This window comes from Balaenoptera acutorostrata, chromosome 2, assembly GCF_949987535.1.
Source record: "Balaenoptera acutorostrata chromosome 2, mBalAcu1.1, whole genome shotgun sequence".
Lineage (NCBI taxonomy): Eukaryota > Metazoa > Chordata > Mammalia > Artiodactyla > Balaenopteridae > Balaenoptera > Balaenoptera acutorostrata.
In genome coordinates, this window is record NC_080065.1 from 51441661 (window position 1) to 51467813 (window position 26153).

Below are 26153 nucleotides of genomic sequence, written 5' to 3' on the forward strand. Positions count from 1 at the left end.
GGAAAGTCTGTTAGGACCGGAGCTGGTTAAGTGCAGAGTGTATCTGTGTGTTTTATCTGCCACTCAAAGGCCCAGACAGGCTGTCATTAATACATTCTCGGCCGCCCACTGCCCCAGAGTTGCCCCAATTTTTCTAAGCCCTACAGCATTGTCATTTCATTTGTCTGGCGAGGGAATTAGAGCCAATGAGTGAGAAGGCCACCCACCCCCATGGTAATGATATTTCCATTCCCCTCAGCTATCTTGCCAACAACTAACTCTCCCTCCCCCACCCCGACTACCACCATTCTCCTGCACCAAGGAATAAAGGATGATTAAAGGTCTTTTACATGAGGTGTGGTTTAGTTCAATATGTACTGTAGGTTCTGCTGCAAATATGCTGGTAGGAGGTTGACTATGCATGTTATGTGCCGTATGCCACTCTGTTGGCTGGCATGTAGTGGGAAGCCTGAAAAGCAAGGGAGGGAAATGGATATTCTTTCTACTTTTGAAGCACAATCTTAAAAAAAAAAAAAGAAAAAGGAAAAGAAAACAAACCCAAGAGCTTTAGAGAAAAAAATATCACGTAATTACAGTTTTGTTAATCCTTCATGGATTTCTTACACTGTACACAATTTACCTCTCAAAAAAGCAGCAGCATATTTAATCACCCTCCTCAGATTCATAAAATCATGTTCAAATAAGTATACCTCACTTTGTGTGCTTGATATATTCTTGATATATTATGTGTAAATTCAGTTTTTATAAATTTGGTCATATTTCAAAAGTTCTCAGGGTGCTTTCAGTTTAAATTGGTACCATTTTGTAAAACAGATAATTTTGTAATGCAAATAGTCACTCCCTAACTTATTTGTTTTGTAAGTTTGGACTATTGTATTTACATTTTTTTCTAAAAGCCAGATACATCTGTAGATAATGGTAGGCAGGAAGACTTTAATTTGCAAGTAATAAAATGTAAAATTTTTAAACATAAATGAAAATATTTTTAGCTTTAGAAATTTAATCTAGGAATTTAGACTTTTTTTAGAACTTTTGTCTACAGCAAGAACTTGTGCCTACCCCAAAGTGAGGCAGTCTGGCGACAAGTAGCAAAATACTGAATTTATCCTAAGAATGTAAAACAACAATTGTGTAAAGATGTATGTACCCAAAAAGTTGATTGCAGCACTGTTTATAATAACAAAAAATTGGAAGTAATCTAAAACGTTATCAATGGAGAAGTCATGTAAATAAAAACCGATTATTTTACTCTCATGCAATGAGATATTATGCTGCTGTCAAAGGGGGCAAAAGAACCACAATGAGATACCATTTTCACCTACCACGTAGGCAACAATTTGAGAATTTGATAACCTCCTGTTGGTGAGTGTAGGGTAATGAGGAGGTCAGAGGTGGCATGGACAGATACCTGAAACACTTCCTCACTGGGTGGTTTTTCCTTGGTGTGTTGATAGGTTTGGGTACCATCAATTTTGCCAGTTCACAAATATTCAGGAGAACATTGAGGTGGTATTATCAATGCTACCTTGAATAACATTGAATTACTGAATGCCGGAAGTAAACCCAGGTCTTCTGACACCCAGTCCAGTCCTTGAACTTGAACTATAGGGATAGGGAATATTCACCAATAATCTCACCATCCTTACTTAACACTTTTTTGGTCTATTTCCTTCCAAGAGTTTTTATCAAAGTTGTTATTCTTTTAAATATAAAATACTACAAACACACAGGAAATTATAATAAATTATGTAATAGGACTCTTGTTTGCTTCTGTATGGCAAATTGAACATCCCTCCACTAAAAACAACTAAAAATGTGAAATAAGATTTCAGAATTAATTATTTTTAGGGACTTCCCTGGCGGTCCAGTGGTTAAGACTCTGCGCTTCCACTGCAGGGGACGTGGGTTCAATCCCTGGTCAGGGAACTAGGATCCCACATGCTGCACGGCATGGCCAAAAATTTTTTTTAAATAAACAATTATTTTTAAGTGCATCCCTGAGCTAGTAAGAGAGTAAGAAATATTCAGAGACAAATAAGGTGGAAGCAGGAGTCCTGAAAGTTAAGAGTGCTCTGAATTTAGCCTTCTCCATGGAGGCATCAGTTGAGCCCTGCTGGCCTTAACCTAAGGTGTTAATGGTGGCAAGGGGTAAAATTGGCAGGTGACCAAGCCCAAGGCCCAGCCAAGGTGCATTCTAACAGGAGATCCCACCTGTAAAGCTTGAATCCCAGTGAGCAACACCTTCAGTACAAGGGTGAACTATCAATAGATATAAACCCACCCACAGATGGAGATAACAAAGAAACTTGCTTATCTTGACTGTTGTTCTGGGTGGAGAGGGGAACACTCTCTCCCAAAAATTCATAACCACAAGCAAACCTACACAGGGGTTTGTGGTCCAAAATTTACATTATCTATGAGGACCAAGAAACCTGAAGTTGAAAATTTTATTTTAAAGTGGTTTCAGGTTTTGTTAAAGTATTTGTTTTTATTTATTTATTTATGGGGTTTTAGGTTTTAATTGATTCCAGGCACATGGCAGAAATAAAAGCAATATAGTCTGGAGGAACCCACCTTTAAATCAGACCTCAAAAAATTCCCACGATTAAACAGAAGAGAATCTGGCCCAACCATCAAAACTCACAGAACACACAAGCAATCAAGACACCATGGGGGATGTCCAGAAAACAAAATGGAAGAATCAGACCTCAAATGACATTAGATATTGTCATTATCAGTCATAATAAAATAAGTGTATGTCTATCTAATTGGCAAAAAATAATAATAGACGGGATTAAAAGTAATGATCTTGCAAATTTGCAAAAGAAAAATTTTTTTTTAAAAAAAGTATTATAATTGAAATTTAAACCGCCAATAGATTGGTTAAATGGAAAAGTAGGCACATTTGAAAAAATAAGCGAACTAGAAGAAATTGTTCATAAGATAGAAAAGGGAGACAAGGACTTCCCTGGCGGTCCAGTGGTTATGACTCCGTGCTTCCACTGCAGGGGGCGCAGGTTCAGTCCCTGGTCAGGGGACTAAGATCCTATATGCTGCACGCCTGGCCAAAAAAAAAGAGACAAAGAGATGAAAAGGAAGCCAAGAGGCTTACAGAGTAGTTAAGACCTTACATGGATTTAATAGGAGTTTCAGAGAACAGACTCAACTTCAATAGTAAACAGGGAACTGCAAAGAGAAACAACAATGAGATGTCATTTTACCCTTCTTATCTTGGTAAAATTCATGATACCAAGTTCCGGCAAGGATGTAGACAAACAGGAACTATTCTGCATTGCTTATGGGGGTGTAAATTGGTACAAGCACTTTGGAAAACAATTTGGCAGTGTCTAGAAAGGCTGAGCATGTATCTAGGTGCCTACCCTAGAAACATTCTCATTCAGGTACCCAAGAAAATGCGCACAAGAATGTTCATCATCGCACTTGCTTGCACTAGCAAAGGAGTAAAAACAACTTAATGGTTACGTATTTTTGAAAATCACTGCATAATCCCATTCTGCAGGAAAGGAGCACTTAACAAGAATCTAGTCATTTACGAAGCACTGGGAGACAAGTTCTGCCTTGTTCACCTCTGGAGGCGGCAAGGGCACCTGGGAAGAGACAGTAAAAGTGGGGGCTGAGGAAGTTCTGGGGATCGTCTTGGTCATTCATTCATTCGTTCAACTTATAATTACTGAAGGCCTTTTCTGTAGCAGGTGCTAATAGTTGAAAGGGCTCATCTTTCCAAGCTAGAGTCAGTTCTAACTTTTTGGGGTGTGATGATACTCTGTGCATCCTCGAATCTCCTATTTCTCCCTCTGGGTCTCAGTCTTCCAGCCGTTTTACTGCACCTTGGACCTCCCACTAGGGATAGTCAGGAGTAATGAAAGAAGAGCACAGTTCCTTCTGCCTTCTGTTGGGAATAAAAGGTGGAAACATGGTTGAAATTCTTCACTCTCCATCCTTCAAGGCTCTGCTCAGCTCTGATCTTTGCCTGACTACTCAGGCTAGTTTTTCTCAGTTCCCAGGCCTCATTTTCTATAGGAGTCACTTGGTTTTTAATAATACACTTGTGATGAAGTTTCTTGCAATGATGTTTAAATTGAGAGGGACATTTTTCACTGCCCTACCATGGTTTTTAGTTGTTTGATGGCCAGAATGACTCTCTATATCTTCTCATTGAATAGCGCATACATACAATGTACTGTACACAAAATTAGTTATAAGTAACGGTTTCTTGAAACAAAAATGAATAAATATATAAGCGAATGAATGACTTAAGCAAAAATTTGGGAATTACTTGTGGTCCTTTGCTCTTGTTGTAGGTCCCTAAATCTGAGGTCATTTCATTTGTGGGACAGATACTTGTAACTGGAAATAGAGAAGAATTGCATACGTGGATCAAAATATATCATGCTACATGTAGCAAAAGCCTAGGTGGAGGTATTGGGAAGCACTTGTCCAATAGCTATGAAATTTGGTATTTATCTTCTTTATGATTCTAGCTGCATCTAGCAAAATAAGATAACAGTATCTCCTGAATTGATGTATCCATGCACTTGAATATACTCCCAAATAGGCCCATTCAAAGCATTTTTAAAACCTTAATTTTCCAATATAAGATCTCATTTCCAATTAGGACTTAACTCCCACTCTCCCTGGCATCTCCACAGAAGGATTAAGCCACGCCACATCACATCTGGCTGGCCCTGGATGTCTCAGGGATTTATGAATGACAGGCTGTATTAGAGCTGAGATCCTGTGCACTCATCCTGAAACCTGAATGCTCCCTTCCCAGTGGCATGGGGTCAGGGTCAACAGGTCATCAAAGGCAACATCATCTGTGCTCTCTCTTTTTTCAGAATCTTGCTTCACGAAAATTCAGAACCAGAATCTTGTAGCAGTTTTTAATGAGTAACCTGTAATTTAAGCGAAGTTATTTTTTTCTTAATATTGATTGTGAAGAAGGTGAGGGAAGAAAGAGGCTGGAGTGGGTGTGAGGGGGAAGCAGAAGGAGATGGGAGGGCACTGTGAGTTCACCAGCAGGAGAGAGTGCCCTTGCACCCCGCCAGAGAGGTCCATGGAAAGACAAGGTCATGGGCCTTGTCTATCGGAGTTCCCACTAATAAGCTGAAAAATATGCAAACTAGAGAGTTCATACAGAAGTTCAGACATTCTTGGGGCATTACAGAGAATTATTTTGAAAACATACAATAAGATTATTGAGGGGCTGGTTTGTCAGTAAGCAGCACCCGAGACTCTGGGTACATGGGAGACTTTCCTGAAACTGTTGTGGTGACCGCAGGTCATGGAGGGATGCTTGTCTCCCTGTGAGCAGGACTGTCTGTGTCCCGGTCATGAGACAGGCTGGGCAGCTTGGAGCTGTCTTCATTTCCTTAACAACTGATTCCACTGAGGCCACGTCCAGTAAGACTCCTGGGGTCATGCCCTGAATCCTTGAAGCCCCAGGCTTCTGCCTCTTCCAGAGGCAAAGTGCTGAAAAACAGTAAGGAGAAAAGCAGATATCCCAAAAGATTTAGCTGGGAGAGACAGAGACCTACAAACAAACACTCAACGGCACCATGGGGTGATATACGTGGAAGTGTTTTTAAAAATTCCAGGTGCTACATAAACAAAAACTAATACTATTTCTATATAATAGCATGGCTTAGTGGATCCACAAACTAGAAGCACTACATCATGGATAAGCTGGTCCTTAAAAATAGAACCAATAGTACCATCTTTTCTCAGTGCTCCTAATGCATAATTCAGCCTTGTGGAAATTCAGCTAGACTTTGTGATGTATGATGGTTGGTAACAGCAAGTAGAGTCAGAGACCTTTACTTCTTAAGATTGGTTATGGTCAGATAAGAAATGAGAGAACAGAAAGTGACATCTAATAATTCACATCACTATGCATCCCTTTATAATTTTCGAAGCACTTTGGCTTTGTAGTCTTAGACCGTGTGAAATAGATGGGGATTATTTTCTCCATTTTCCAGGCGGGGAAACCGAGGCTCAGAGAGGTGTTGCCCCAGGTCACAGGGTTGCTGAGCAGGTCCACCGTGGCTGTGTTGTCAGTCGTCTCTAGGAAGCTCTGCAGAAACGTGGCAGGAAATAATTCTAAACCCAGAAAGTTAAACCGTTGAACTGCCGCACTGTGGAGGCTGAAGTCCTTTCCCTCTTTGTGGCTCCCGACATCACTGAAAGCGTGTCTGGGATAGGGGGTGTTTGACTTGCCTAAATTGCATCTCACCCGCCACCTTCTCTCTCAGGGCCCCCTGCTCTTGAACAATCCGGACAAAGGCACGCCTGCCCCAGTGGCAGGGTAATTGCAACATGGCAATATTTAGCACGGCTCAGCACTTTCCACCTAGATGTTATCTCATTAACCTTCCCCGTGTCCCAGCGAGGCATGTGCTACATGCAGGGTTGCTGTAGCCTCCACCGGTCTCAGGAAGATAGTCCTCTGTCCCCCACGATTTGGTCCTTCAGCTCTGCAGCTGATTGGCTGCGGTCGTAGGCCCAAGACTGGGGTTTCCTTTGAAAGGAAATGGCTGGAGTACAAGCAGCAAATACTACCTATATTTTGAGCACAGGTATTTAGAAGTCTCTTATTGCTATACAAAAAGGGGTTTTGCTTCCCTATAATGACACTGAATAATAAGTGCTTTTTTTTTTTAATTTTTAAATTTTATTTATTTATTTTTTGGCTGTGTTGGATCTTTGTTGCTGCAAGCGGGCTTTCTCTAGTTGTGGCGAGCGGGGGCTACTCTCTGTTTAGGTGCGCGGGCTTCTCATTGCGGTGGCTTCTTGTTGCGGAGCACGGGCTACGGTAGTTGTGCCTTGCCGGCTCAATAGTTGTGACCCACGGGCTTAGTTGCTCCGCGGCATGTGGGATCTTCCCGGACCAGGGATCAAACCCATGTCCCCCGCGCTGGCAGGCAGATTCTTTACCACTGCGCCACCAGGGAAGCCCTAATAAGTGCTTTTTAAATGGCCCTTACTTAATCCTGACAACATTAGAAGTAGGTATTATTATCCCTCGTTATATAGGAAACCGAGTTCTTAGAGATTAAATACATTGCTGGAAGACACACTGGTATTCGATGGCAGAGTAGGGTTTGTACCCAGGTCTGGATGACTTCAAAGCCAAGACATAAGGCTGTGTCAGCATCCGGTGTAAGGGGTTGTTTGACCCCATGAGTGGAAGGGAAAGACTGAGGGCTCAAACAACACAATCTAATTGGCACCAGCTAAACTTGCAGGCTTCCCTCCATCCACTGCCAGTGGCAGGGCGGATGGGGGGGAGGAAAGGTGTAAAGGGAAAGGGACAGGACGGCACTTCCCGCACAGCTCCTCTCAGCACCCTGGCGGGCTGCCGGGTGCCTTATCTGAAGTCCGGAATTTCTTTCAAAACCCAGAGGCTGTTTCCAGGGCTCCCCGGCCATCAGGGAGCGTGTGCCCAGTGCAGCGGAGAATTAGGCAGGGCATGAAGGGATTCTCAAAAGCGAGATGAAAGGAGAAGAGAGGAGAGGAGTCAGAGATCATGCAAGGGAAGAGGAGAAGCGGGGCTGGGAGGGGACCCTCATTCCCCTCGGTGTCTATCAGCTCATGCTGTTTCCATAAAAGTTTCAGCAGAACCAGGCCTGTATGACAGAAAGAGCACTTGTTGATTTGTGAAAGAGTGAGTTTCAATACATAGAATCTGCATTTTAAGATTTGTCCAACCAAATTTAGGAAGAAAAGAAACGCCCCACCAGCAATCTCAGTAAAACGAGGTGGTGATGTGCACATAACCAAATCAACAAGAATAAACCTTTCAAAACCGATTTGACTATGCCTTTATTGTATTTACATTAGCTTCTGGGATTAATCTGAGAGATGATAGTTTTATGTAAAATTGGTTGTAAGGGGAGAAGTAGTTACTGTCCCAGGTTAACTGTGATCCGTGCTGTAATTTCACAGTCAGTAAATCAATTTGCAATATCGTTTGTTTGAGTAGTTCCGTTAACCTAAGCCTTGGACTCAGGAATGGGTGGCCCTGAGCCGAGCTGCTCCACACCCGGCTGCCTAGTGACTTGCATACTGTGTGTTCTTCAGCGTGTTGACATGGTCATAGGAACTGACCAAATCCAATACTCATTTTTACATTCTTCCATGGAAAAGTGGATTCAGATTAGGATCAGCCTTACTAATAAACACCCCGGAAATATTATCAGCCACCTTCCCCAAGGCTACATTTCTCATGCAATGTCCTCGTTCAGGGCATGTGACTAATCACAAAGCTCTGATAAGTAGTGTGTGTTCTATGTAACTTATAAACTGGATGTCACGCTGACATTTTGGCCTGATAGTGCTGAAACAGGTATTTCCAGCTTTGTCGAATCAAACTTATACCCTAATGGATACTTTTGGAGATATGGAGCTGATTCCTCATCTGCTTAAATTTCAGTAGCTTCTCTTCTCTAGATTAACATAAAATTACAAACTTCAAGGAGTCATTTGGTTATCCCCATTGCCTTAGGTAGGTGAATAATAAACTGCTCAAAGACCCGTGTTTGCCATTCTTGTCTTTTTCTAAAGGCACAGACTCTCATCTTCAGTGGACTTTGTCAGGGTTTTATCACTCCTCAGGCAAATTCTCCCTTATACCCATCCAGAACCTCTCCTGCTTTAATTCATTTTCCTCTTTCAGTTAGGTCTTCAGATGTTATGGGGAATAACTCTTTGATATCCCATCCATAAAACCCTCCATGTACTTGAAAACAACTGGGTTTATCCATGGGCTTCTCTACCATAAGATAAAACCTAATTCCTTTTAACTTTCCATGTTGACTCTATTTCCCCCAGTACAGGACTCCTAATGCCCCTTTGGTTTCTCCCTGTTTTTATTCAGTGTGGTGATGTACTGTTAGGTTGCCTTCAGGGGTTAATTATGTCTCAGTGAAAGTCTGCAGGCAGGTGACACCAGCCCACCCACAACATGGAGGATGCCTCCGCAGTCTTTAGCAGGTTGGGGGTGTCCCCCTTGTGTTATAAGATGTCTGCAACAGTTCCCGATATCCCATGCAATACACCAATGAGCAGTAGAAAGAGGCGGTCTCCTCCCATGGGTCTCTCTATACTGTAAGAAAAGCCTTTTCCCGAAGCTCCCCAGATGACTTACTCTCAGACCTCATTGGCTGGAATTGGGCCACAGGCCATGGGAGTGGGACTGCAGAGATTGACCGGACCAGTCACCATGCATGCTCTCTCCCGAACCAGAAAAGAGGAGTCATTTCCTAAGCACGTAGCTTTGTGGAGAGTGAAACTTCAAACAAAATCGGGGTTTCTCCAGCAAGGATAAAGGGGGCAGGGGCAGTGATGGCTGTTAGGTAGGCAATCAGTTGTGAAATAGGGAGCAAACTGTTCTCCATATCGTTCAACATATAAACAGTAACACAGCAAAACAAGTAATTACGTAGAACCCACCAAGTGCCAGGGACTGTGAGAGCTGGCAGGTGCACAAAGATGAACACTACGTGGTCCTTGACCCGCAGAGCTGGCAATCGAATTGGGGAGGAAACACATCACACCGTGTCATTTCAAAATTGTACAGTGAGTGATAGGAGAGAGACATGCAGAGTGTTCTGGAAGCACAGAGAAGAAACCCTTAACTCAACCAAGGGGTGCAATTCCTGGGAGAAGGCCACGTGGACCGGCTGTAAATGCTGAGAGTGAGTTAGGCTAAGAAAACGAGACTGGGGAGGAAATATGAGGTATGCGACTCTTAATTTTCTAATCTTTGTATAATATTTTATGTTTTATTACTATGGCTCATCTAAAGTTGATGAAATAGAAAATCCTTTCAAGCCTTGAGGGTGGTGTGCATTTCAAGGGTCATTTCCCATGAGTTCATCTTTTCATATTTTGTATCTGATGAAATCCACTTTATGATCAGTGAATTCCATACTTAAACAAGGAAGCCACTCATCCAGTAGGAAAATGTGTGAGGGAGTGAAAATGAGTGCAGTTCTGATCATTATGATGTCACTGGCTCTGTAAATGGGCTTGTTTTTAAGTATTTAAGAAAACTCCAGTAATTTGGACTGAGGGGGGAATCAGTTAGAATGAGTGCAAGTCTACGGCTTAGATTGTTTTATTACTTTTATTTATGTGTATCTTAAGACAGAATAACAAAGAGTTGCTTATGAGGAATGAGTGTTAAATAGATAAGAAATGAAGCAACTGAAAAAGGATTAATGTCCAAAATTTACAAGCAGCTCATGCAGCTCAATATCAAACAAACAACCCAATCCAAAAATGGGCAGAAGACCTAAATAGACATTTCTCCAAAGAAGATATACAGATTGCCAACAAACACATGAAAGGATGCTCAACATCACTAATCATTAGAGAAATGCAAATCAAAACTACAATGAGGTATCACCTCATACCAGTCAGAATGGCCATCATCAAAAAATCTACAAACAATAAATGCTGGAGAGAGTGTGGAGAAAAGGGAACCCTCTTGCACTGTTGGTGGGAATGTAAATTGATACAGCCACTATGGAGAACAGTATGGAGGTTCCTTAAAAAACTAAAAATAGAACTACCATATGACCCAGCAATCCCACTGCTGGGTATACACCCTGAGAAAACCATAATTCAAAAAGAGTCATGTACCACAATGTTCACTGCAGCTCTATTTACAATAGCCAGGACATGGAAGCAACCTAAGTGTCCATCGACAGATGAATGGATAAAGAAGATGTGGCACATGTATACAATGGAATATTACTCAGCCATAAAAAGAAACGAAATTGAGTTATTTGTAGTGAGGTGGATGGACCTAGAGTCTGTCATACAGAGTGAAGTAAGTCAGAAAGAGAAAAACAAATACCATATGCTAACACATATATATATGGAATCTAAAAAAAAAAAGGTTCCGAAGAACCTAGGGGCAGGACAGGAATAAAGACGTAGATGTAGAGAATGGACTTGAGGACACAGGGAGAGGGAAGTGTAAGTTGGGACGAAGTGAGAGAGTGGCATGGACATATATACACTACCAAATGTAAAATAGATAGCTAGTGGGAAGCAGCCACATAGCACAGGGAGATCAGCTCGGTGCTTTGTGACCACCTAGAGGGGTGGGCTAGGGAGGGTGGGAGGGAGACGCAAGAGGGAGGAGATATGGGGATATATGAATATATAGAGCCGATTCACTTTGTTATAAAGCAGAAACTAACACACCATTGTAAAGCAATTATACTCCAATAAAGATGTTAAAAAATATAAATAAATGTATTCATTTGATTATAAAAAATAAATAGATAGATAAGGATGATTTCCTTAGCATGTTCACTATCTCCCTAAAAGTGCTCCTCAGATGGCAAGAGATACTGGAAAACAAGCTGTTCTTTCTTCCTGTGTCTTTTATTTACTTATTTATTTTTTACACAGTTTACACTCTATTAGAAAAAAATTTTACTTTAACAGATGTAAACATCAACTTGGTCTCTGCTGAGTTTATTAGAGAATTATGAATATGTAAAGCATAATTGCCTTTTAAAATCTTAGCTCCATCACTGGAGTTCTATAGGCATGTTTTCATATGACAATCCTCCTGTTGTAAATCAATAAGAAAAAGAGAAATATTCTGATAAACACCCAGGCAAAAGTCAGGAACAGGCAATTCAGGGCAATGAAGCATATAAAATAGGGTTAGGTTCCATAATAATCAAAGACATAAAAGTTAAAGCAAGATATCACTAATCAAATCAGCAACAGTTTTTGTAAAAATATAAATCAATAAATAAAGTATGCCAAATAAATAAATAAATAAAGTGCTAATGCCCAGGGCTGATGACAGTGTAGAGAAATGAGGACTAATGTTTTATTCTGCATGAGAGATGTGTGTATGAGGATGTTTATTCCAGCACTCTTTTTTAGTACAAAATTTTAAAACAACTTAAATGTCCATTAACACAGATGTAGAAAACAAACTTATGGTTACCAGGGGATAAGGTGGGGGAGGGATAAATTGGGAGATTGGGATTGACAGATACACACAACTATATATAAAATAGATAACTAATAAGAACCTACTGTATAGCACAGGGAACTCTACTCAATACTGCATAATGGCCTATATGGGAAAAGAATCTAAAAAAAGAGTGGATATATGTATATGTATAACTGATTTACTTTGCTGTACACCTGAAACTAACACAACACTGTAAATCATCTATACTCCAGTAAAAAAAATTGTTTTAATGTCCATTAATAGAGAACTGATTAATTAAATAATAGTACAGTCATACAATGGAATACTACACGTCCGTTAAAAAGAATGAGGTATATCTATATATACCTCAAGATTCTTTAGAATCTCAAGATATATTACATAAAGAAAGCAAGATGCAGACAAAATAAAAGTTTTCTGTATGTACATATATGGAAATAGTAGTAATTATAGTTTCTGGAAGGATATATGGGAAACTGTGATAGCAGTTATAGTGACTACCTTTGAAGAAAAGGACTAGGCATAAAGGATGGAAGACTTTTACATTTCACTTTATAGCTTTCTGTATGGTTTGAATCAGTGCAAGAATTGCTTTATTTTAAAGCATGAAATATGATTGTTTAAAAAAAAGTATAGGTTGTATCTTCATGGTTTGACATGGAAAACTATGGGCAATATAAGAGGAAAAAGAGCAGGTGCAGAATGATCAGAATGGGATGACTCTGTTAATGATTTTACTGATAGAGATAGCTGTAGACCTATGCAGTATTTGTGTTAGAATGTCTGGAAGGAAATAACCTGAACTGTCATCATTGTGGCTCCTAGCAGAGTGGAGAAGTGGTGAGACTGCACAAACCTTCACTTTCTCTGTACTGTTTAATTTTGTATAGTGCTGGTAAAAGAAAAATATAACTTTTTCCAACCAGGGGGGAAAAAGTAAAAAAAGAAAGGATATCCATTCGTCCCCCTCCCTCTTGCATGAAGGGCTCCTGTCTGCTCTGTGTAAAAACGAGGGTTTGGCTATGTCTCTCACCTGGATGTTCTAAGCTTACTCTCATCTCTATTTCCCTTTTAAATCCCACCTGCTAGGGAACCCTTTGTAGTAGATTAGAAATCTCTCCTCTGATCCAATTTATCTTCCCAAGCCTTACCCAACTAGAAAAACTGGAAAATAAAAATCAAAAACAACATTCAAACAAGGTGCTGAAAACTGGCCCAACCTGTAAATAAAATCAGCATGTTTAGTGAACCATCAGTTTGTGCGAGGAGCTAGTAGCCAGCTCAGGTGCCCCCAGAGACCACCTGGGGGCATTCCCCCGCAATTTGAACCTCATTGTTTTTGTCGCCCACTCATCCTCTCTGTTGCCCTACATTGGGAGGTTGATATGAGAATCTGGTGGGGCAGGAGTGCTATGGAAATAAAAAGTGATTGACCACATTGATGTGTAAGCCCTGGAGGCTAAGACTTGTATCATGGGTTTGTTATGATTATTGCCTAGAAAATTAGGAGAACCCAAGATGTTCATTAACCCAAATATGCTCTGTTTTTTAAGAAAATGCTTTCACAATCCAATCCTAACAATTGATTTTTTCAATTACTTTTCATCTCAGAATTTCGAAACACTTAAATGTCACTTTCAGCCTTATATCACAACTGTACAAATGGGTGTGAATCGCTATGGGGCAACCAATGATACCTGTGTTGACACATCTTCCAGCACCTCCCACCCCTCCATCACTAATGAGGATACGTTTTTTGTTACTGGTGAGAGCTGCTGTTACAATGAGGAGAAGCAGCTCAGATGTGTCTCAGTGTTGGAGAAGAGCTTAGAAAAGAGAAACCTCAGTTGAAAGTACAAATCAGATTCCCACTTCATTCAGGGAAACCAGAAGAGGAGAGGGAGCAGGCCCACACAAGGGGAAGTGGCCAAGCAGAAGTTTCTAAAGCCAGGGCCGCTATTGAACCTACCCAGCAGCTCTTTGCCATTTGGTTGAATCTAGTTATTAGTGTAGTTACAGAACATTCCATAGGCTGACCCACAAAATAAGAGAGAGTAGTCTTTCTTGTAAGTTGGGAAAATGTTTAAACAACAAGGTAACCTACTGATATTGGCCAAACTGTGTCCCCCAAAATAAATATGCTGAAGTCCTAACCCCCAAACCTCAGAATGTGACCTAATTTGCAAATAGGTTCTTTGTAGATTTAACCAAGTTAAAAATGAGGCCATTAGGGTGGGCCCTAATCCAATATGACTGGTGTCCTTATAAAATGGGGAAATTTGGATACAGAAACAGACACACACAGAGGGAAGAAGATGCAGACGCATGGAGAACACTGTGAGAGGACAGAAGATTGGAGTGCTCATCTATAAGCCAAGGAACACCTGAGGCTACCAAGAAGCTAGGAGAGGCATGAAACAGATCCTTCCCTAGCACCTTCAGAGGGAGCATGAAACTGCCAACAGGTTCACTTTGGGCTTCTGGCCTCCAGAACTGTGAGACAAAAAGTTTCTACTTATTAAATAGATACCTACCCAGTTTTTGATACTTTGTTATGGCTCCCCTAAGGAACTAATACATCTAGCATTAGTCACATGTCCTTAACAGTGGTCAGAAAATGGAGTAAGAGTGAAACCTCAGTGTATTCCAGCATGGGATGCTTGTGTGACAAAATGAGTAAGAGGAGTTCACGGCTTCTCTATTATGGTGGTGGGTTTTTCTGGGAACACTTGGCCTGGAGGTAGTTCTCTTCCTGTGGGATGCAGAGCAAGGAAACCCCTCCCCCTGTGGTGGAGCAGGGAGAAGCCGTCCAGCGTGCAGCCCAGGCTGGCAGGGAACACACCGCTCCAACTCTGGCCGCTGCTTGCCTCTGTGCAGCAGCTAACACTGTGCACACAGCTGCTTAAAGCCCACCCTTTTAGCAAATGGAGACAAGATGGTGACAGGGCTCCCCAAAGGGGATGAAAGCCTTGAGACCAGGCAGTGATGCTTCTAATGCCAACCCCAGAGACTGGAATGGGGGGCACGAGGGGTCACAAACAAAACAGAACCTGAAAATCGCAAGAATATCAGGAACTGGACTCTATCCGGCCAAGGATTTTTTTGTGTTCTTGTTTTATTTTTGTTACTTGTTTCTTTTTATTTTATTTTAAAACTTCCTTACAGGAGGGAAATGAGCATTAAAATTGGAACGCTTGTGCATAATTTTTGTATGTATATTTGTCCGAATGTAATTTATTCCTAACTTTGGGGGGGGTGTGCTTGTGATTCTATTATTTGATTCAGTTCTCGGCACATCCTTTTTGTGATCTTTTTGAAACTAGGGGGAAAAAAATCCTTAGATGTTATTAAAGAGAGGCCCCTGATTCAAGACATCCCCACACGATGGCAGCCCTGAGTGGACAGACACCCCCACCCCCACCCCGCCCCGCCCAGCGCCTGAAGCTGTCTTACAGGAAGGACTCCTGGCTGCCTGGGGACGGGCCCCTCTGCTCAGACCCAACCTCAATCAGTGCAGAGTTAGACAAAGGCCTCAGCCCTGAGACTTTGTTTTCATTTGTCCTACGACCCAGCTCTTCTCTCTTTTGTCTCAAGAGTAGGCCAGGGCAGGAGGCATGCCAGGACTGACCTCAGAGGGGATCCTAGCAAACAGTGTCATAAACTTAGGGTATTTTCCCCAATGTACCTGAACCTAAGAAAGAGAGACTTCTTTTGTCCGAATAGAAAACATGTGAAAAGTGCAGGTTTGTTGTTTTGAAGAATTTGAAGAGCAAGGTGTTTTCCCTGGGACTCAGTTTCAAAATCAACAAACTGACACCTGCCTGAACAAGGAGAAATGGAGTCAGCTCTGTCACCGTCCGTCCTCAGCAGGGCTCCCAAGGTCCCTGCTGTCCCAGACTGCACACAATGCCCTTTGGTCGTCACCCCAGGTGGCAGGAGGGGAAGGAAGAAAGGTCACGTTGTTTGTGCAGTTGGTTGTCTTACTGCTGCTGGGCTGGTAAAATTGTTTTTCTGAGAGCTTCTTGTTCATTTGCCTTTTAAATACTCATTATGCTTCTCCTTTTTTTTTTTTCCTGAGGGATGAGAGAGAAGCAAATTTTCCACAGTGTTAACTGTCACGGATTTTTCCTCCGCTGTACGATTGGGTGGCAGTAAGGCAGTGTTAAGAGGCGTGATTTATTTATAAACATATCTGGAAATATTTTTAAAATAAAAAATGCCAAGGGTGGAGCTGGGTCAGAGCCAAGTCATGAGAAATAAGATGTTTATTTTGGAAGTGGGCATTAGCACCCTCCCACAGGTAGTTTTAAAGTAATTCGGGGTCAAGTGAAAACATTCTGGTTATACTTGCTTCAGTTTTAGATGCAGAAGCGTAGATTCTGGCTTGCTGGGAAGCTGATCTGAGTGGTTCTGTGCTTTGAATATAATCCTGTTTTGTAGAGTTTCTGTGATGAATGCTGACCAGGCGGTCTGGTATTTAAAGAAGGCTTCGCAGTCTCCATGGCCCCAAGCCCTCACCTTTTCTCCTGCTTCCTTCCCGTTATACTGCCTCATCCCGGCTGGGACACAGGCAGACAGTGGTGGAGACCGGCCCGGGACCAACAGAGGATGGGGAAGTCATTAACACGACTAGACACGCCCTTCCTAGGTTCAGTCAGCCACCTTTCTATTCTCTTTCTACTCTATTCTTTCTATTCCATTCTAGTTGGGAATGTTTCTTCAACTGCCTTAAGCAGGGGTAGAGAGAGGATGTTTGGTCAAAGGGCATCGAGATGGGAACAGGAGAATCAAGGAGAGGAAATAAGGGGCCAGAGATAAAGAAATAAGAGCTAGGAGGAAAGAAATAAATAGAAACGAAGATGATGAATAATACCAGGTACAGAACAGACAGGGAGCAGAACGAAAAAGGAGCAAGACACGGAGATTGTCCTGCAGAAAGAAACAATTCAAAAATAGAAAAATGTGAGAAACCTGAAAATAAACAAACTTAGAAGCCCATACAGGAAAGGAAAGAACCAAATGGAAGTAAGAAATAGAACCCCAAACAGGAAGGACGTCTGAATGAGAAATGTGATTGAGGGAAGAAACAGAGAAGCCTTTGTGGTGTGTTTGTAGATTAGAGGGAAAAGCACAGAACAGAGGGAATCCAGGAGTGTTTATTCTTCACACCTGGCAAACAAAAAAATTCATTATTTTTTACTCATAGAAGAAATACCTCTAAGAGCACTGGGCCTTTCGTGCTATTGGCCTGTCTCTCACTCATCTTAATCCCTTAGGACTCTTTTAAAAGCATAAGGAAACCCAGCATGAGGAAAAGCACATTTCCATCCAGATGACTTTTATATAAAGTTTATTTTAGGGAGATAAGTCCTCACGGTACTTAGAGTTCAAGCTGGGTTACCTGTCCCCAGTGGTGAACTATCACGAGCATTTTAGTCCCTATAAATCCCAGGGTAAATGACAAAAATATCTTGACCCCCTTAAAAATACGGATAAAAAATGAAATAATTATTTGCATGACTCCCATTTCAGAAGGCTGCCTTACCATTAACAAGTTAGAGGTTGCCTTGTAAGTTTAAATAATTTAACAAATGGAGTAATAAAAAAAAATTGTAAGTAAAGCATAAAGCGATAAACACAACACATACCCAGAAGTAAAGATTAGTTATTTCATGACTGCAAATTGCTGTTACTAAACATTATGATAAAATACCAAAAAGATGCCTCTCTACCCCCTTCCATAACTTCAGGTTATTAATTTTATTCATATACAAGTAATTCTTTCCTTGTATGCCTCTCTTGCCCTGTTTCTCTAATGAGGAAACCAAAAAAAAAAAAAAATGCAGTAGATAAAATGCACAAATTGGGGCTGAAGCAAATGAAAAAAGATATCAGAAACAAATAACATTATCAGCTTTTAGCCCCATAATAAGCTCTTATTTATTTAGACCCTATTAATTTGGAATGTATAATAACTTGATTGGGATCTGGGCAGAAATTGTCCTGCATTTAGCAAACCCTGTCTTGCTAAGTAGTGCAGAAGAATGATGTAAATGAGATTACAAAGGGAATGTTTGAAATAAATCTTGGAGCACTTCAGGCAATCTCCTATATATGAATAATTAATATAAGAATACATATCGTTCTTATCCGATAATTATCTGATAATTCAGAAGGAATTTATTAGGTCACCCTGCAGTAGGGAGGTGTGAGTTTATCACTAAATAGTTCTATGACCATAGGCAAGACATTTAGCTTTTTCATCCCTTACTTTTCTTACCTGTAAAATTAAGTTGATAATACCAACTCTGCCTAGTTTGAGGGGTTGTTATGAGCATGAAATAAGAGAATGAGTGGGAATCCATTTTGAAATCAATAAGGCATTCGGAAAATCTATTTTATTTAAAATGAATTTAAAATTCATCCTTTCCACTAATTTAGTCTGACCTTCTCTCCAATAGTTTACACCAGTGAGGTTTTTCTCTTTACACAGCTTCAACGAAAGGCAATTCCCTAACAAACTGATGTGTGTGTGTGTGTGTGTGTGTGTGTGACATACATATATATACACACACATATGGATATAAACATTTATCTCTCTTTCCACTCCCTCTACCCAAGCAGATCTTTGGAGTCATTCCTGGTATTCTGAGTACACTAAATTTATTTAACATGGCACAACCTTGAAAGCTATTGTGTGTACTTGAAAGAGTCTAGGTGTTGGAGTCTGACAGGCTTGGGTTCAAAGTCAGGATCTTCCTCATAGGCGAGTTAGCCTAAAGAATGATCTCTCTGAACTCCAGTTTCTCTGTCTGTAAAAATTGATAATAATACTGATTGTATAGGACTTTTTAAAAAAATTTTTTTTTATTTATTTAATTTTGGCTGCATTGGGTCTTCGTTGCTGTGCTCGGGCTTTCTCTAGTTGTGGCAAGCAGGGGGCTACTCCTTGTTGTGGTGCGCAGGCTTCTCATTGCGGTGGCTTCTCTTGTTGCAGAGCACGGGCTCCAGGCGTGCAGGTTTCAGTAGTTGTGGCACGCGGGCTCAGTAGTTGTGGCTCGCGGGCTCTAGAGCGCAGGCTCAGTAGTTGTGGTGCACGGGCTTAGCTGCTCCACAGCATGTGGGATCTTCCCAGACCAGGGCTCGAACCCGTGTCCCCTGCATTGGCACGTGGATTCTTAACCACTGCACCACCAAGGAAGCCCCGATTGTATAGGACTTTTAATAAAGACTAGGAGAGATAATGTACATAGCACAGTGCCTAGCACAGAGCAGATACTCCAAAGTGATGATGATTATTAATATGAAACATAAGTTGTCTTGAAGTGATATTTGTATTGGAGAAAACACTCAAGACTCCTCACTTTGAATCTCTGGCTCCTATTACAACTTAGCTCCCAAAATATGAAGCCAAATAAAGAGTCATAATCACAGTGTCCTGTAGAATTTTTTTTTTTTTTACACACAGACAACCCATATTGCTTTTGGTGAAATGTATGTTGCAAAGTATTAAAATACTGCTTCCTCAGTTCTAAGACACATGCTTTTTCATATTTGAATGTTTTTGAAATCAGAATAAGCTTTACAATCATTGTCAAAATAAACATGTCAACTGCCAGGTAGAGGAGTTGCTAAGAGGAATTGTCATTTGCTTGTAATGGGTGAATTCAGCCAGATCTTTCAGAATAAAGAATTTTCAAAGCTAAGCGATGTTGGTGTTTACGCTTCACTCAGATGCAAAACATCTGTCTGTTAAGCTCTTTCAAGAGAATCTGTTGCACTTCCTGCAAGATGTAATCAATTAAAGAAAAAAATTTAAGATTCTAAATCAGGGGTGCTACAGAGGTCAAACTCACAGGCACTTTTATGAAAATATTGCCTCTGATTAGCAACAACTGCAAATGTTCTAGTGAATCCAAGAAATCTTTGGGATATGAGCGAAGACAGTGGGTAATTATATGAATAAAATGTATGCTATTTGCTGGTAAAAAATTGTGTATATTGAATATTGCATTTTTTTCTCTCTCAGAATAAACCTGTCTTAATCAGACAAATTAATCTCTTTTCTTCTACTTGTCAGATTCAGCAGAGAAAGCTTCTAGCTTTTTAAATCACCTAAAACAGGGTTAAATATAATTAAATTTATACTTAAGATGTCTGCACTCTACACGTTATACTTCAGTAAAACTCTGAAAAATTATAGATATATGACCGTGTGCATTTAGCTTGAATAGTTGAAGATTTATCAAAATATAACCAGTTACAGCTTTCAAACTAGTAGATGCAACTGCTTATAGAACATACCTTCTCAGCTAAGTCCTAGGCACTCTACACATGTTATTTAATGACAGCTAGCATTTATCCAGCATTTACTGTGTGCCAGATATTTGCAAAGGGTGTACCAACAATCTCATTGAAACTTTAAAAGAACTTACAAGGTGGGTGTTATTGTTTTTACAATGAGGAAACTCATATTTAAGGCATATATAAGTTAGTTACTTACAAGAGGTCACACAGCTGGAAAGTAGTCAGGGAAACATGAGAATCTGGGCAGTTTGACTCCAAAGGCTTTCATTTATGTACTTCTTCACAGTCCCCTCAAAAATACACACGGTAAGTTCTGTTGTCCTTATTTCACAGATGTGCACCCTAAAGCTCAGAGAGGTTAAGTATCCTGACTGTAACACACAGCCTGTATTGGGGAGAGCCAGGATTCATACCTGGGCCTGTCTCCAAAGACCCTGTTGGCTCCCCTCTAACAATGTAATGCCCTTCTTAGGGAGAATAGTTCTTTAGACGTGGTTTTCTTAACATCACAGTACTGGATAGTCTAAGAGTGGGAAGGAATAGGGGTGGGGAGGGTGGAGGAGGAAAGAGAACAGAGGGAGCAGCTCCCAGGCCTTCAAGGGAGTTGCCATTGATCTCTAATCTCAGCACTGCAGAAATTGGAACTTTCCTCTTGAAGTCACCTTGTTTAGTTGCTCTGACTGTGGAGGCAGTTGCCAATGAAATTCAGTTCACATCCATTGGGATATTGTGCCACAAATTTTCTCTAACTTGGGAATGCATTTTCCTTTCTCCCCATCCGTTTCCTAGTTTGTCCCTATACACCTACCCCTCTTAAGAGAAAAAACAAAACAAAAAAGAATCCAGGACTTTAGGAAGTATATTCCTCAAAACGTAGAAACCTCCTGTGGGCCATCTCTGTTGTCTTGCTCAGAGGGGCCGACAGGAGTGGCCATGCTGTGCCCCTCGAGGCCAACCTGGAAAGTCAGGCCTATTTCAGCTCGCTCTCTGACTTGCTATTCATAAATTAGTACCAATCCTTTAGACTCCAAACATACCAATTTTTTAAAATGCTAGTTTCAACAGTAATTTATTTGGGGCCATTTAAATTGGCTGCACTTTTCTTTATTAGGAACTAAAAATTATGATTGGGTCCCCTCCCCTGCCAGTGGAAAAAAACTTCATTTCCTCCTACCCTGAAGATACAATAATGAGCTAGGAACTCACTGGTTAGAGAGCACTGAAAATCAAAGTACTCTTTTGGCATTTTTCGCATTTGAGACGTCATGCACTACTTGCAGCTTGAGAAATTTTGAAAGAATTCTCTAAATTTTGGGTTCTAGAGACAAAGGGGAAGCAGATATTGGAACCATTTTACAAAATTGCAGACCTTTAATGGACTGCAGTAGTTTTTACCCAGAGGAACATGTACTCATTGCTGTGTGGTTCTCTATCAACGTCCCTGGTAATACTGTGTGTTGTAAGGAAAGGTAGTACTTTCTGATCAGCATCGACCTAAACAGTAAAAGTTAAAACTTTAAAAATTTTTCCATGAGGCCTTTCATTAGAAACTTTTATGAAGTAAAAGGTTAAAAAAAAAAAAAAAAAAAGACTTCCTCAGTCCACGTGTTTTGAGTGTTTGCCTTTTAAATTGTGGGTTAGGGCTGTGTCATTTTCTTCTTTGTGTTCGATTTCCTTTTCAGCTGTTACATAGCTACATGTTTAGCACCTTTGGCCATCAAGAGGGTTGAAAAAGAAAACAAACTACCTCTCAGGATTCTAGTTATGGGTCTGTATCCCAGCCCCTGTTAACTCAAAGTCAAAGCTCCACCGATGCTAGGATTCTGATCTTAAACCTCCACTCACAAGAGAAGGGGTCGGATAGGAAGTGAATACAAGAAATTATTATTTTTTTAATTTTATTGAAGTATAGTTGACTTACAATGTTGTGTTCATTTCTGCTGTACAGAGAAGTGATTCAGTTATACATATATATTCTTTTTCATGTTCTTTTCCATTTCAGTTTATCACAGGATAGTGAATATAGTTCCCTGTGTTATACAGTAGGACACTGTTGTTTATCCATCCTATATATAATAATTTGCATCTGCTAATCTGAAACTCTCAATCCTTCCCTCTTCCTTCTCCCTTGGCAACCACAAGTCTGTTCTCTATGTCTGTGAGTCTGTTTCTGTTTCATAGATATATTCACTTGTGTCATATTTTATATTCCACATGTAAGTGATATCATATGGTATTTGTCTTTCTCTTTCTGACTTACTTCACTTAGTATGATAATCTCTACGTCCATCTATGTTGCTGCAAATGGCATTATTTCATTCTTTTTTATGACTAATATTGCATTGTATATATATATATATATTATATATATATATATTATATATAATATATATATATAATATATATATATGCACCACATCTTCTTTATTCATTCACCTGTCGATGGACATTTAGTTTGCTTACATGTCTTGGGTATTGTAAGTAGTGCTGCTATGAACATAGAGGTGCATGTGTCTTTTCAAATTATAGTTTTGTCTAGGTATATGCCCAGGAGTGGGATTGCTGGATCATATGGCAACTCTATTTTTAGTTTTTTGAGGAACTTCCATACTGTTTTCCATAGTGGTTACGCTAATTTACATTCCCACCAACAGTGTAAGAGGGTTCCCTTTTTTCCACACTCTCTCCAGCATTTATTATTTGTAGGCTTTTTAATGATGGTCATTCTGACCGGTGTGAGGGGGTATCTCATTGTAGTTCTGATTTGCATTTCTCTAATAATTAGCGATGATGAACACCTTTTCATGTGCCTGTGGGCCATCTGTATGTCTTCTTTGGAGAAATGTCTGTTTAGGCCTTCTGCCCATTTTTTGATTGGGTTGTTTGGTTTTTCTTATATTGAATTGTATGAGCTGTTTGTATCTTTTGGAAATTAAGCCCTTGTCGGTTGCATCATTTGCAAATATTTTCCCCCAATCCTTAGGTTGTCTTTTCATTTTGTTTACGGTTTCCAAGAAATTATTTTTAATTAAAGAACTGGAGTCTAAAAGCAATGGTTATGAAAGTTGAAAAATGCTAGACTGCCCCATGCATTTGAATATTGGGAGTTGTAACATGAATGCCGCTTTTCATAACTATTTCAGTAGTTTAAGCAATCATCCACCCCCGGCAAGACCTTCATCTGGTCACTAGACAGAGAAGCCCAACTAGACTCTGGTATAAAGTTCCTGTTTAATAAGGTCGTCTGTTTTTGAAAGCCTGTGATGGGTTTAAGTATCCTGGGGCAGAATTCCTAGGCAGGCCTCTTTTTTAGGAAAAGCGGAATCTACAGAGCATCGAGAAACATGAAATACCAGTCAGTAAGGGCCTCCCTGGCTACAGCTGTGTTGATGGGGGATGAACAGGGGTGCACACCGCAGTCTAAGGCTGTGTTTACACACTTCCCACATTTAGAGCTAAGTTCAAATGCCTGCCTTGCCATTTACCAATCCTGTGATTTAGGGAAAGTTACTTAACCGCCCTAAGCCTCACTTTTGTCATCTGTAAAATGGGGATAACAATGCTCACTACCTTACAGCGTTGTTGTAAGGGCCAAATGTATGTAAAGCCTTTTAGCACAGCACCAGGCACATCACATATGCTAACAAAGGATTAAAATGTGTTTCTATCCTTTCATTACTTAGGTCATTTTAACTGTATGATTTTTAACTGTATGATTCGTATGTGTGATAAGAGAGTTTACAAAACAATTCACAGCACTTGGAGTTTTCATGGGTAGCAGGAAGCTGTAAGTTCTGCTCTGGGAAAAGGTGCTTTCTTGGCTTCGCATTGAGGAGTTTAGGAGTTAGAGTGGCCTCTCACACCTTTCAGGCCTTGAACCTGTCTGTGGGGCTCTGGGAAATGCAAAAGGGCGGAGGGAGCCAGCCACCTGCGGAGGACAGGGAAGCATCAGCCTCGCCCTTCATCCTCAGCCTTCTCAGCCCCCTGCCCTCAGGCCCTTGGGCCTAGGACTGTGTGTGTGATCAAGGAGGGTGGCTGGCAGCCGAGGTGACAGTCTGTGTGTGAGGGCAGCCAGCTGGGGGCGGGGGCATCAAGAGCTGCGTCCGGGAGACTGGCATCTACCGGGGCTGGCATGGTTGGCTCACTCCAGGCCTGGAAGGACACACCCTTTGGATCAAGTACGGGAAACTGGTGCCCAGAGTAAACACCAAGCCCAGCAAGGAGGCCCCCAAGTCCCTTCCCAGGCCGACTCAGGGATTTGAGCAACTTCTCCCCCACCCGCTCACAGGCTGACAATGGAACTCACAGAATGGGGGCCTTCCTTCCTTCCTTCTCCGACCGCAGACCTGTTGGTCAGCAATAGCCTCAGGGAATTGTAATCCTTCTGGAGAAAGAAATCACAGGCCAGGGCTGCAAACAGGCAGTTCAGTGAAAACCTATTCAATTCCAGGAGTGCCTGCAGAGCTCTGTACTTAGCTCTGCTGCAGAGAGGGAGGGGCCTGGAGGCTGCCCCGGACACCAGCCCGCTTCGGCCCTTGCTTCTCTTCCATGGAGACTACTGCAAACCTTCTCCATTCTTAAAAATCGGTAGGAAAAAGACCAACAACCCAATAGAAAAATAGGCAAGGATATTGTATTAAGATTCTCCAGAGAAACAGAACCAACGGGATGTACACAGATATATAGAAAGAGATTTATTCTGAGGAATTGGCTCATGTGATTATGGAGACTGAGCAGTTCCACGATCTGCTGTGTGCAAGCTGGAGGCCCAGGAAAGCCAGTGGTGTAATTCAGTACGAGTTTGAAGGCCTGGAAACCAAGGGAGCTGATGGTGTAAATCTCAGTCCCAGAGCAGAAGAATATGAGATGAGATATCTCAAGTCAGGCAATAAGGCAAGAAAAAAATGGATGAATTCTTCCTTTCTCCTGTTCTATTCCGGCCTTCAGTGGATTAGATGAGGCCCACCCGCATTGGGGAACATGATCTACTTTACTGAGTCCACAGATTCAAATGCTCACCTCATCCGGAAACACGCTCACAGACAGTCAGAAATGATGTTTAATCTGGGCACCTCATGGCCACTCAAGTTGACCCATAAATCTTTAGAGGGCAATTCTGTCCCTACACACGTTTCCTACTGTGAGCCAAGAAGTATGTACAAGAACTGGTTAAAGAAAGTATATTTCATAATGGGGTGGATTTTTTTGTGCTGATGTGGAACCATCTTCAAGATAAAATGTTAAGTGAAAAAATGTGGCTCAGAACAGGGCATGGACTATCTCTGGAAGGAGGTTCAAGAGACAGGTCCCTGGGGTTGCCTCCAGAAAGAAGGGCTGGACGGCTGGGCTGCTGGGGTACAGCACAGACTTACATTTCACTGTATACTCTTGGCTTTTTCAAAATCATGGCGTGTGTTTCTTTTTTAATTTAAAAAATACTCATTTTCTCTTAGAGGAAAACATAGGCAGAACACTCTGTGACATAAATCACAGCAAGATCCTTTTCGACCCAGCTCCTAGAGAAATGGAAATAAAAACACAAATAAACAAATGGGACCTAATGAAACTGAAAAGCTTTTGCACAGCAAAGGAAACCATAAACAAGATGAGAAGACCACCCTCAGAATGGGAGAAAATATTTGCAAATGAAGCAACTGACAAAGGATTAATCTCCAAGATTTACAAGCAGCTCATGCAGCTCAATAACAAAAAAAAAACCCAACCCAATCCAAAAATGGGCAGAAGACCTAAATAGACATTTCTCCAAAGAAGATATACAGATTGCCAACAGACACATGAGAGAATGCTCAACATCATTAATCATTAGAGAAATGCAAAT